The sequence below is a fragment of the Ambystoma mexicanum genome, chromosome 13, assembly GCF_040938575.1.
Source record: "Ambystoma mexicanum isolate Mex_15411 chromosome 13, UKY_AmexF1_1, whole genome shotgun sequence".
Lineage (NCBI taxonomy): Eukaryota > Metazoa > Chordata > Amphibia > Caudata > Ambystomatidae > Ambystoma > Ambystoma mexicanum.
In genome coordinates this window covers 735,617,227-735,630,218 of record NC_090938.1, presented here as the reverse complement: position 1 = coordinate 735,630,218, position 12,992 = coordinate 735,617,227, and the positions used below count along the sequence as shown (strand labels likewise).

At 45.6% G+C, this 12,992-nt stretch overlaps 1 protein-coding gene across 1 annotated transcript in view; it reads left to right on the top strand.

The window, feature by feature from the left end:
• Positions 1-12,992, top strand: part of SKIC2 (SKI2 subunit of superkiller complex) — a 403,793-nt gene that overhangs the window by 356,848 nt on the left and 33,953 nt on the right. The gene's annotated exons all lie outside the window — the stretch shown is intronic.

Genomic DNA, 12,992 nt, shown 5'->3' with positions numbered 1-12,992 from the left:
TTGGATAACAACTGTTTCCAAGAGTAGTAAAGTGAAATTGACTTTACTTATATGTAACTCAGACCCAGCACACACTATCTTACAATAGGGTGCTGGAGGGGTTACTTAGTATCCCCTTTGTCTAGTTTCTAATGGAACATTTTTTATGTTACCCTTTCTACAATGAATGGCTGGTGGTAGTAGTTTACTTTTTCCTACCATTTTGTGTTTCTACCACAGGCTGCAATTGCAGCTACACTATAGCACCCATGGGTGCCCATTTTGTCAAAATGGCCCTGGTCTTCCTTTTCTGCCATTTCGTGGTGTAAAGGTCCTTCTTTAGATGTATTCTGTGCGTTAATCCAAGTTTGGTCCCTTTGTTCATTTTGTCTTTGGCGGGATTCACCAGTGAAGCCCGCCTCTGGCTCCAGCGTGTTTGGCAGGGCAGGAAGCAAGGGAGGTGCCCAAAACTCCCTGTGCTTACTCTCCTTGGTAACCGAAATGCACCCAACGGTGATTGGCTGGTTGGCTGGCTGTCCTTGGAGGACAGCCACCCTGCTGTGTGATTGACAGCTAGGCTGCAAATGAATGGGAGCGACTTGCATAAATGGTGAGGTCTTTTGCAAGGAAGGCAGAGTTGACCACTGGACAAAGGAATCCAAAGAAGAACTGGGAAGAGAAGCTTACTGCAACTCCTGGACTGTTGGTTTGCCCAGTGAAGCCCTGCTGCAGTACCAAAGCTCTGAATTCGCCTCGACTAGAGAAGCTCTGCAAAGGACGACTTCTCCCCTTGGGTTGGTGGAACCAATCGACCCCAATGCGAACTCGACTGGAAATCCTCTCTCTGCTGGCTGCACTTCCATTGCTGCTGCAGGAACCGAGTGCCAGGGGACAGGAACACCAGAATCAAGTGCATTGTTTTTATGTCAGACCTGAGCTCCAGGAAGATCCTCTGGACTCCCTCGAAGCAGGACTAACCAAGCCTGAGACACCTCAACAGAGTGCTGGACCCCAGAAGCAAGGAAAGCCCAGAAGGTATCCGAGAACCGCAGTGGTGCTGTTCATGAGAAGGTGAAACCGCGAAGTGCCACTGATCTGAACTTTGCCCATTGCTGCTGCCGACCTTCGAATCGAAGTGCAAGAGTCCCCAGACGTCCTCCCTCTTGTCCCCATGACTGAGGTCCAGGAACAACAGGATCTGCTATACTACAACAGGAACAGAAGCCAGCTAGAACCAATTTCTTTAGACCTAAAGTGCTGTAAACTAAGGGGTACTTCTTGTTGTGTAGCTTGCTTGCTCTCAGTGGAGACTTGCATTTGCTGCCTTTTGCAGAGTTGCTTGGAGCTTTGCCCTTCAAAAGCCTCCCAGCTTGTGCTCCAACAGTGATTTTCAACAAAAACACTATACTACTGTACAAGACTTTCAAAGGTTGGGTTAACTATTGGCAACAGTACAAGGCTGGTGCAGTCTCCCAAAGGGTTACTACAAACAATCTTCCCTAACAGAAAGCAATTCCGTGCTATGATGTGTAATCCAAGGATTTAATTCACTGGAAGCCCATGAATATATTCCTCTGTGTAACCAGAATCCAGTAAACTGAAATACAATAAGTGTTCAAAGTAAAGTGGCCCATTCTTCTTGGACTGGCACTGGATTAAAGTAATTCCCTGCTATAACAGTAATCAGTCTAGGAAGCATTACCCTTTCTGCAACCAGTCCCAAGAATGTAATCCCCTATTGTAATACCTGAAGGAACAGGTCCCCTTCTGTAACCATCAGTTGAAGGAAGTTATCTGTACTCTACCTAGACATCTGAGGAAGAAATAGTCTGCTGTAAGTAGATAGCCAGATTATAATAATGTGTAATACTCTTGCACTCTGTCTGCTTCTATCCAGACTTCGGCACTTCCATCCATCAGGAAAAGGGACCAGAGTCTCTTTTGTGATGTTATCTTTGATGTCCTGGATGTTAGCCTTAGCAGAGCACGGTGGTGTCATGAGTTATGATTGCTTAGCTTACCATAACTGGCGAATTTCGGAGGTTTATCTGTTTTACTTGTAACCATAACATCCCTTTAACAACATTTTTTCAGTGAATTTCGGAGGTTTTTTATTAGTGGAACTTAACCATAACATCCCTTTAATCTTTTTTCAGTGAATTTCATGGGTGTTTACCCGTGCACGCTAATTTCCTACAGCATTTTTAACACTTTTATACACTTTTTGTAACTTTTCCCACATTTTTGTGTTTGTCGACGTTCACGAACGTCTGACGTCATCGCAGACTTTTCTGAGAGTGTCACGTGACCACACGTGCGGCATGTTGACGTGAACGCGTCCGCACTTCGCGAACAGTTCGGAACTGCATTTTCAGCTGATCTAGGAACTTTGAAGCTCAGAATTTACTCTTCACAGCTCCTACACCTATTCGTACTAATCCATTAGCAATCTAGCACACAGCACATACTTGGAAGACTATTGGCAAATCTGCTATTTATCTTAAAAATGGCATTGGCTATTCCCATCCCTCCTACCCAAGAGCCACCACCACCTGGAGCTGGAGGACCTACACAACAAAAGAAGCACGGTACTTCAAAAGACAATGAAGAGGACCAAGAAGATGAGATAGAGGAAGTGCCTACCTCTAGCACCCAGAGAGAATCATGGGTGTAGCAGTTCTTTACCACTGTTGGGAATGTACCGAAGGCTAAAGCTAACGCTAACAAAGTGAAATGCACTGAGTGCAACATTGTACTCAGTCACAGACTACCTGGACAGTACTCCTACAGGACCACCTTCATGCGCCGCCATGCAAATCCAACCACTGCAATGCTCTCAGAAAGGTTGTTCCTTTCTTAGCAAGTAGGAGGCTGTCTTCCTCCATCTCATCTTCCTCAACCAATACTGTAACCACAGAGCCTACTTCTGTGGGACACAAAATCCCACCATCTACCTTGCAAGCGATATAAGTGGTTGTTGATCCATATCTTTTGAAGACAACAGTACTCTGTATATACTGCTACACACCACTCTGCATGGGGGAGCAATTTCGAAGTGCTTTTGAAGTTGTAATCAAGGAGCACGACAGTCACTGCCCCCTACATTACATGTAACACATGCACAACATCTTCCCTTGTCCACCTGTCCCTCCATATTAGTGATTGGCGCCTCTTCCCTCATTTCCCTCCTCACCTTACTTTCTGACATCTCCTGCAAAAAAAGAAAAACAAAAAACACCCACAAAAAGATTCCTTTAGGAACCACCTTTTACAGTTAAAAAATAGACCTAAAAAAACTACTGCCACCAGCCATTAATTGTAGAAAGGGTAACCTAAAAATGTTACATGAGAAACTAGACAAAGGGGATACTAAGTAACCCCTCCAGCACGCTATGGTAAGATAGTGTGTGCTGGGTCTAGAAAGTTACAAAATGTAAGTAAAGCCAATTTCACTTCACTGCTCTTGGAAACAGTAGTTTCACCAAGATTCAGTATTTAAACCTTTGGGAAATCTAAGAGACTTCTGTGCCACTGCAATGAAGGTGCTGTGTGTCACACTATAAAGATGATGCCTATGGAGTTTGTCAGACTCCAAAGTCAAAACAAACAGAGTCCAAATCACAGAAAAATCCATGAGAGAGTGTGAAAAAGTTCTCTCTCCCCTCAGGTTAAAAATTAAAAGTCCTGGAGTCCAGCAAATGAGCTGGGGGTCTCTTAGGTAGAAGGGAATTAGCACATTTTTGAGAATTCTCCCTAACACCACTATACCCTAATGTAACCAATGGCCAGTGCTCATGCCATGGCCAGTCTTCAAATCCATAGGGCCTGGGCTTTGGCCATGCCGCATTCCCCAATAGGCAAATCGGAGTACACATGTGCATTTGCCGTGTGCAAGGCCCACTACCCAGACACCAAATGTATATCACTGCTTTTTCTACTTACATTCTTACACTTTGGAAAAATAAAACACAAGATATATTTACAAAAACATGCTTGTCGCGCACGTTTGTTGTAATCTAGTCCACCACAGGCTGTAACCGCAAGCAGAATATTTGTTCCCATTCAAACCTACCGATTCGACCATGCTGTATGCCCCAAAGGGTAAATTACAGTACACATTTCTCCTTGCTGACGGCCAAGCCCATTGCGCAGACACCAATGGTATATCACTGTGCTGTTTACTACTATTTTCACACTTTCAAAAAAATAAAACACTACATATTTGTAAAACCCTGCTTTGAAGTTCTTGCTGACCCTCCTCGTGCATATTTGCTGCAATCTCATCCAGCACTTCAACCTGTACCCACAAGCAGATTTCTTTTGCCATTCAAACCTATCCCAATTTCGCAAAGCTTTAGCACATAGCTGGTCCCTGGTGGCCATGCCCAATTTAAACTCATTGCTGGTCCCTCGTGGTCATGGCCAGTAGCCAGATTGTCTGGGTTGCGGACAAAGAATCTGGTCTCTGCCCATGGCCACAGGCTATACATACCTCAGTCACCAAAGGTATATCACTATTTTTTTGTACCTACATTATGACACCTTTCAAATAATAAAACATGGACACATTTGCAAAACCATGCCTTCAGGTCCTTGTCAAAATGTACGTACATGAAATAGTCATATAACTTGGCCCCCACTTGACACGATCCATTCAGACTCTGCACAAGGATTCAATGTTGGGTCTCTAATTTGTCCACATTCATCAAATGACAACCAAGTTATAAGCCATCTAGAAATGTTGAGACCCCCCCCTCCAATTTTGCCCCCTCTTGACAAAATCACACCAAACTCTGCAAACATGTTCCTATCTAGGTCTACAATCATTTTGCAATCATTTGTGCAGATTCGTAAAATGGCACCACATTTATAAGTCTTTAAAATATTTTAGGACCCCCGCCCCACTTCATTTTGTTCCCTCTTGGCAAAACAGCACCACACTTTGCAGACCCATTCAGAGTCAGGTCTAGAATGAAATTCCAACATTTCATGCAGTTTCATTGAGTGGCTCCAATGTTAAAAGCCATCCAAAAACTGCTTTTCATCAAACCTGCAATTCAGAAATAGGCATAGATGTCCCCGAACATCTGAGATGTTCGTGAACATCACAGGACTGCCCCGGACATCCAGACTGTTCGTGGACATCGGAGTTGAAAAAACATCAGTTTTGGGGGCTTTTTAAGGCCATATCCCATCCCATCCTCATCACACCAGAGATTGTTTCATTAGTTTGACAAGTGCAATGTTGTGTTTAATATGTTTTTACTGCTGTGGCTGAGGACTACAGCGGCTGTCTGTGATTCTTGTTAGGCAAGAATTGATGTAGTAACCCTCTGGGAGACTACACAACACTTGTCCTCTTGGTATTGGGTAATTCACTTTTTGGTATAGGCCTGTACTACACAAGTTGATAGTGTGACTGAGCAGCCAGGCTTATCTCAAGAGGGGTAAATGTGAGCTGTAGAGCTGTAGCAATGAAATCCACAAATACAAGTAGCCAAGTAGCACTTACACTCAAGGTTTTAGTCAAATATGTATTTATTTATTTATATAGTGCCCCAAACCCAGAGGTTAAAGTGCTTAAAGTTACATGAGAAGTAGTTACATCATAAAGTGCAAAGTAGTAGGCAGATGCCGCAAAATGTGTTTACAATACAAGAGTGCAAGGACACAAAATGCAAAAGTCAATCAAGTGGAAACATTTGAGGAGCTTAACCCCATGTTGCAGGGCTGCTGCGCTACAAAATGCAAAAGTCAATTAAGTGGAAACATTTGAAGGAGCCTAACCCCATGTTGCAGGGTGGCTGTGATACAGAATGCAACGAAGCACGTGGGCACATATATTCCAACAAGGGGGTCACTAGGAACAGAAGTACAGACACACTCACAGAGGTTCTGCCAGTACGCGTCCAGACAGCAGATGGGGAGCAGATAGGGGCCTTAGTAGCGGGCCTTTGATGGGAGGGACGGCCAAGCCTGCCGGCCTTCTGATTGGCCCATATGATGAAGGCAGGGGCTAATCTCAGGCCGGCTGCAATTTCGCATCGAGCACTCTGGTGCTTACAATGCGAACGGCCATCTTAGTATGGCATAACAGCGAAGGTTGAAAGAGGGAAGCAAAGAGAGTGCCTACATAGGCACGGAATCTGAGCTCAGATGGCTCTTATAAGTGAATGAATGCACAGGTTGATGGTGCAAGTGGTCCCAATGGCAAGTAAATCAAACATTTAAACTGATGTAGCACGATCGTATATGCGCTCACTGTGGCCCACTGGAGGGCTTACCTTCTTGAATTAAATGCACAGAGTGCAGTGCAGGGCTCCAGATGGGGTGTGGAAGCTGTGCAGCAGCCGCTCCGGCGACATCCTCAACAGAAGAGGGGCAGACGAGAGTTTTAACAGTAGTTTTTAAATGAGCATTCTTTAAAAATGGCAATATATGTAACAATCATATACTTTAAAATACTTTTCTACAATCAACACAAAGCTAGTAGAGACTATTTAGAGATGCTTGTTACACACCTCCTACACCCTGAGATGACTTCACTAACAAGGACAGGAAGGGCATTTATGTATCTCTAGTACACTTTGGAGATTCCGAGATTGATAGAAAGAAAAAGGTTAAGGGAAGGAAAAGGGTTAAACAGGTTCTCAGAGCATGTGAGCACTTAACTCTTCCAATGAAGTCTAGATAAAAAATGTTCCCAGCAATAATAGTTTAAAACCAATGTATCACCTTTGAGGGACAGTAAATATCAGTCAAGTGTACTAGAAGAGTCTGCAGGACAGCCAACGTCCATTGGAGCACAGTCTATGGAGCTGAGGCACTTCTTAGATAACAAAGTCTAGCACAGAGTTATTTTGTTGAAGAAAAATCACTGTAGGGTCACAAGCTGTTACACTTGGGAAGGGTAGAGCTGAAATCAACTCTAGCAAAGTAGCTACTGCAAGTCTCAACTGAGAAGAGCGAAGCTAGAGACACTGAGGTAAGTACCCCAAGTCAGAACAGTACCTTTGGTTAGAAGACGAGTGGTCCAGCTGGCTTCTGTCTGGTTGCAGTGATGCAGATCCTGGGTTCCTGGGCCTTAGTCATAGGTACAGGAGGGAGGACGTCTGGAGGACTCCTGCGGCAGCAATTCGGAGGATGGTGGCAGCTACAGGCTCTTTTCAGGTTAGCGGCTCTTTGTGGTTTCAGCGCTCGGTGAACAGCACCACTGTGGATCTTGTGCTTCCTTCACGCCTTGAGTCCTGCACTCTGGTGAGGGAACTCGAGCTCTGGTCGTCCTGCTTCTGGAGGGTCCTGGGGAGACTCCTGGATCGTCTGGCCGGTTTACAGACGTTGCACTCAACTATGGATTTCTCGACCCCTGACCCTCAGTTCCTGCAGCAGCAAAGAAGTACAGCCAGTTGGGGAAGATGGTCCACTGGAGGGTATACACGCATTTCACCGTGGTATTTTTCATCGCAGGTTTTTTCATCGCCGTTTTTTTTTCTGAAAAACTCATCGGTTTTTTTATTTATTTTTTTGGGGGGGGGGGTTAAAAAAATTAAATATATGGTTGTGGGTGTAAGTGAATTAAAAAAGAGTTTTTCAGAAAAAAACAGTGATGAAAAAACCTGCGATGAAAAATACCTCGGCGAAATAACGTAGAACCCACTGGAGTTCGTCTCGGGGTTAGTTGGTCCCACTAACCCAAGGGAAGAAGTCATCCCTTCCGGAGATTCTCTTGTCTATTAGAAAAAGGAGTTGCAGCACAGCAGCAAGGCTTCACCGGGCAATTCAAAGGTCCAGGAGGATGCAGCAAGCTCCTTTCAAGGTTTCTTCGTCGGGTGTTCTTCCCATTGGTCATCTCTGCCTTCAGTCCCAAAATGCTCGCCTTTTAAGCAGGTTTCTCCTATTCATGCACAACCTAGTTGTCACTAAAACAGCAGGGTGGCTGTCCTGTAAGGACAGCCAGACAGCCAATCCGGACTTGGTGCTTTCAGGCATTCCACAAGACAAAGGACAGGGGAGTTTCGGGAACCTCCCTCACTTCCTGCCCTTCCAGACACACTGGAGCCAGAGGCAGGTTTCACTGAAGCCCGCCAAAGGCAAAACGAATAAAGGGTTCAAACCTGACTTGGCGGGCAGAGTAAAACCCAGGAAAGACCTCACAAACAGAACATGGCGAAAATGGAAGACCAGGCCAATTTGATAAAATGGTTACCCATGGGTGCTGTACTGCAGCTGAGGATTCAGCCTACGGTACAAAAGCACAATGGTAGGAAATTGAAACCACTGCCACCAGCCACTTAAAGTAGTGAGGGTAACATACAAAATGTTACACGAGTAGGTAGGAAAAGAGGCTACTAAGTAACCCTCCAGCACTCCACATAACACGGTGTGTTCTGGAACCACAAAGAGAAATGTAAGTAAAGTCAATTTCACCTTACTATTCTTGGGAATAGTAGTTCACGCAAGAAAAGGTATTTACACTTTATGAGAAATCTCAAGGATTTCTCTGCGACACTGCACTGAAGGTGCTGTGTGTCACCATACAAAAAGTAGATGCCTATGGAGTTTGTTAGACTCCAAAAACAAAGGAAACACATAATCCAAATCAGGTCAGCAAGAGTGAGAAAAGGGGCTCTCACTCCAGGGTTAAAATTAAAAAATCCTAAAGTCCAGCAAAAGAGCTGGAGGTTTCTAAGGTTGAAGGGAATTAGCACAGAAATGAGAATTCTCCCTAACAAATCCAACATGGCAGGCGTTTCCAAAAATCTGACGTACCTCACGCTTTTCACCATTCAATCAGCGGACGCGTCTGATGTCCGCCCTCTGATGTCTGGACATCATGCCGCCCTCTGGGCCAATCGGAAGCCCGTCCGCGGACCGATCAGGGAAGTGAGTCCGCGGACTGAACCCAATATCACTAATTTATTTGTACCTACCTTTTGGCAATTCTTTTTTTTTTTTAACGGGTGTACGGAGTTACACCAGATTTACAAAAGCACTCTTTTGGGACCAAGCTGACGCTCCTGCCGCAAATTTGGTGAAAATCTGTCCAGCGGTTTGGGCTGTAGGCAAGAGCAGAATTTTTTTTTTCATCACGTCTATGGAAAAGATCTCACTTTTTGGGACCCGCCCTATAGCTTTGCCCCCCCCCCCACCCCCTCTCCACAATACCTCACCAAACTTTGCGGCATCAATCTGACAGGGCCTTATACTAGTAGAAGAAGAAGAAGAATTTGGTATTCAAACACAGGAGACCCAGCAAGACACAGATTTTGTCGAAGATATCCTGGGAGACAAGAAAGCCGCCACCCAGATCATCCCCATCTTAAAGTCTATCAAGAGAAGAATCCAACCTTCGTTGGAAACACCCAATCAAACACGGGCAGTAAACCCGCTGGTAGAAAAACATTTCCGCCCAGCGCCATCGTCCCTTTATATATCAGGGGACAGCTTAAACCTGATTTGCTCATTGTCACAACTACCCGAAAGAGAGCAAGTACACCACAAGCCTCTTCTGAGCCTACCCCAGACAAGGAGAGCAATAAACACTATACCATGCGAAGAAAAGTTGCAACTTCGGCAGTGTTTCAAACTAGGATCACCAACAATTCCACACTGTTTGCAAGCTATGACTGCCATAAATGGGATGAGATTACTCCCTTCATTGACTCTGCTCCAGAGCCTTTAAAGTCTAGACTTGCCCTAGTAGCTGTGGAAGGCAATGCCACTGCCAGCTGCATTCTCAAGAACAACCTTGACGCTGCAGATAATGCAGGCCGTATTATTGCAGAAGGAACCACTGTCAAGCGCCATGCTTGACTACGCCAATCTGGCTTCAAGCTTGAGACCCGGGCAACGTTACTCAACATGCCAGTGGAACCGACCGTGCTATTTGGCAAAGCAGTAGATACCCTCAAATCCCTTAGGCAACTGGCTATTAAACAACCTGGCCAGAGGGGCGGGAACATTTTTTGCCATTTTCGTGGCCAAAATTCCCAAAGAGGTTCCTGATACAGACATTCAAAATTCCTCATGGAACAACAACCAGGCTCAAGCGTCCCAGGGTTACCCAAGAGGCTAGCGTAGAATCCACGGCCGGGGGAGAGCCTCCACATCTAGAGGTGGAGATACACCCCCCAAGCAATTACAGCCCGCTACAGGTCCCCTCCCATGCCTGCCAAGTAGGGGGACAGATTTCACACTTCATCCACGCATGGGAGGGAATAACCACAGACAAGTTGGTGCCATCAACAGTAGCGGGAGGTTATTGTGTGGAGCTCCTCGAAAAACCATTGAACCATCCCCCAAGCCAAAGGAGGACAACAAAGGAAGAAAAGCTCATCCTGATGGAAGAAGTCAACGCGTTGCTTCTCAAGGACGCCATCGAGATTGTGCCGTCCATGAGGTAAACAAGGCTATTTATTCAACATACTTCCTTGTGCCAAAAAAAATCCAACTATGCGCCCAGTATTAGACTTACGCTCTGCAAACACTTATGCAAAGCCACAAAAATTCTGCATGACCACGCTACAAGAGGTACTACAACTGCTAAAGCGGGGGGATTACATGCCAACACTGGATATGAAAGATGCCTAATTTCATAGTTCAATGTTTCCAGCGCACAGAAAACTCTTGCAGTTCCAGGTAGCAAACCAGCACTACCAATTCAAGGCGCTACCCTTCAGAAAAGCTTCAGCTCCTAGGGTATTCACCAAGGTACTGGTGGTGGTAGTGGCGCACCTGCGAAGGGAGGCAATCCCAGTGTACCCCTACATGGACGACTGGCTGATCACAGGAGAAACACCCTATCTTTGCAAACAAAACATGCAAAGAACCATACACCTTCTCTTCCAATTGGGCTTCTCAATAAACGAGAAAAAGTCAAGTCTTGTACCAAATTCAACAAAACAGTTCCTAGGAGCTGTATTAGATACAAGAACAGGTCTAGCCTTTCCATCCATGCAAAGAGTGCAGGACATGCTTTGGCAAATACCCCATTATCAAGCTGGTCTCCAGATAAGCGTATGCAAAGCAATACGTTTGCTAGGCATGATGGCATCGTGCATATATCTAGTCCCACACGCACTTCTGTGCATGCAACCGATGCAGGAGTGGTTGGTGAAACAGTGGTCTCAGGCAAGTGGTCAGTGGGACGATCTAGTGGCCCTTTCGCCAACACTAGTTTAGAACCTACGCTGGTGGACAAGAGAAAACCTGTTAAAGGGAAAACCCTTCCACGATCCGCAAGCGCGAGAGATTGTTAAAACAGACGCATCACTCTCCGGGTGGGGGGCTCATTACCTTCACCACACAGCTCATGGTCTGTGTACTCGCATCACGGCATAGAACCATAGCAACCTGCTGGAACTACTAGCAGTATTCAAAGCACTTCAAGCGTTCGAAGCGCAACTAACGAACCAGTTGGTTCAAATTCTAACGGACAGCACCACTGCAATGTTTTATATCAGCAAACAGGGGGGGCACACACACTCTCCAAGTCTGTCTAAGTTGGCGCAGAAAATATGGAAATAGGCACTCGGACTGGGGATGTCCCTATCCTCCCAACACGTTCCAGGGATACTCAACACTCTAGCAGACTCTCTGGGCAGAGATCCCCTACCAGAGGAACACGAGTGGCAACTAGACTCAAGTGTCGTATACCACATCTTCTCTCAGTGGGGTTACCCCACACTAGACCTGTTTGCTACAGGAGAAAACAAGCAATGCCCAGACCTCGCGTCCAGGTTCCCCAGCCAGACTCCAAGGGGAACGCCCTATGGATGAACTGGTCAGGGAAATTTGCTCATGATTTTTCCCTGCCTCCATTAATGAGCAGAATAGTGAACAAGATGCACAGAGAACAGATGACGCTCATCCTAGTTGCTCCCATGTGGGCGAGACAGCAGTGGTATCCACATCTGCGCAAGCTGGCGATGTGCGATCCCATCAAACTCCTGTGTGTACATGGGGGAACATCAGTGCACCCTCAACCACACTCAATGAACTTGGCAGCATGGCTCCTGAAGTCAGAGTTCGGACACCTTAATCTACCACAACAGTGTATGGACATCCTCAAGGAGGCACGAAAACCAAACACTAGACACTGTTATTTTGATAAGTGGAGGCGATTTGTAATTTGGTGCCAGTCAAAACAAATAAACCCCATCGAATTTACTCCTTCACACATTTTAAATTATAATGTTCACTTGTTAGATTCGGGGTTGGTATTCAACTCCATAAAGGTCCATCTGGCAGCTTTATCAGCATATACCACCTCTCAAAGTAAAGTATAGTGGTGGAAAATTCCAGTCATTAAGGCATTCATGGAGGGAGTAAAAAGACTCCACCCTCTAATTTCGAACCCACCGCCAGGATGGGATCTCAATGTAGTACTCGCAAAGCTCATGGGGTCCCCATTTGAGCCTATGCATAAGTCAAGTCTTAAACACCTGACATAGAAGACTGCCTTCTTAGTGGTTATTACTTCCATAAGAAGAGTTAGTGAATTGCAAGCATTGTCAGTGCAGGACCCTTTCTTTATCATCCATAAAGCTAAATTGGTTTTACGTATTCCTCCTAGGTTCTCCCCTAAATTCATTTCCAAATTCCTCGTGAACCAATCCATTGAGCTTCCGGTTTTCTGTCAGAATCCAACTAGCTCGGCTGTGGTAAAACTCCCCACACTGGATGTGAGGAGGGCGGTCCTTTACTACGTAAACAAGACCAGGCCACTTAGAAAAACAGACCAACTGTTTGTCTCCGTAGAACCAGGCAGAGAAGGAAGAATGCCATCTCCAGATGGATAGTCAGATGGATACAATTATGCTATTCATTATCAAACAAAACACTGCCTTTTACACCAAGAGCTCAGTCCACACAGAGCACAGGAGCTACTCTGGCTTTTATCGCAAATGTCCCCTTAGACAGCATTTGCAAAGCAGCTACATGGAGCTCAGTACACACTTCCACTCAGCGCTACTACATTGACACCGATCCCAAAGCAGATACACAGGTGGGAC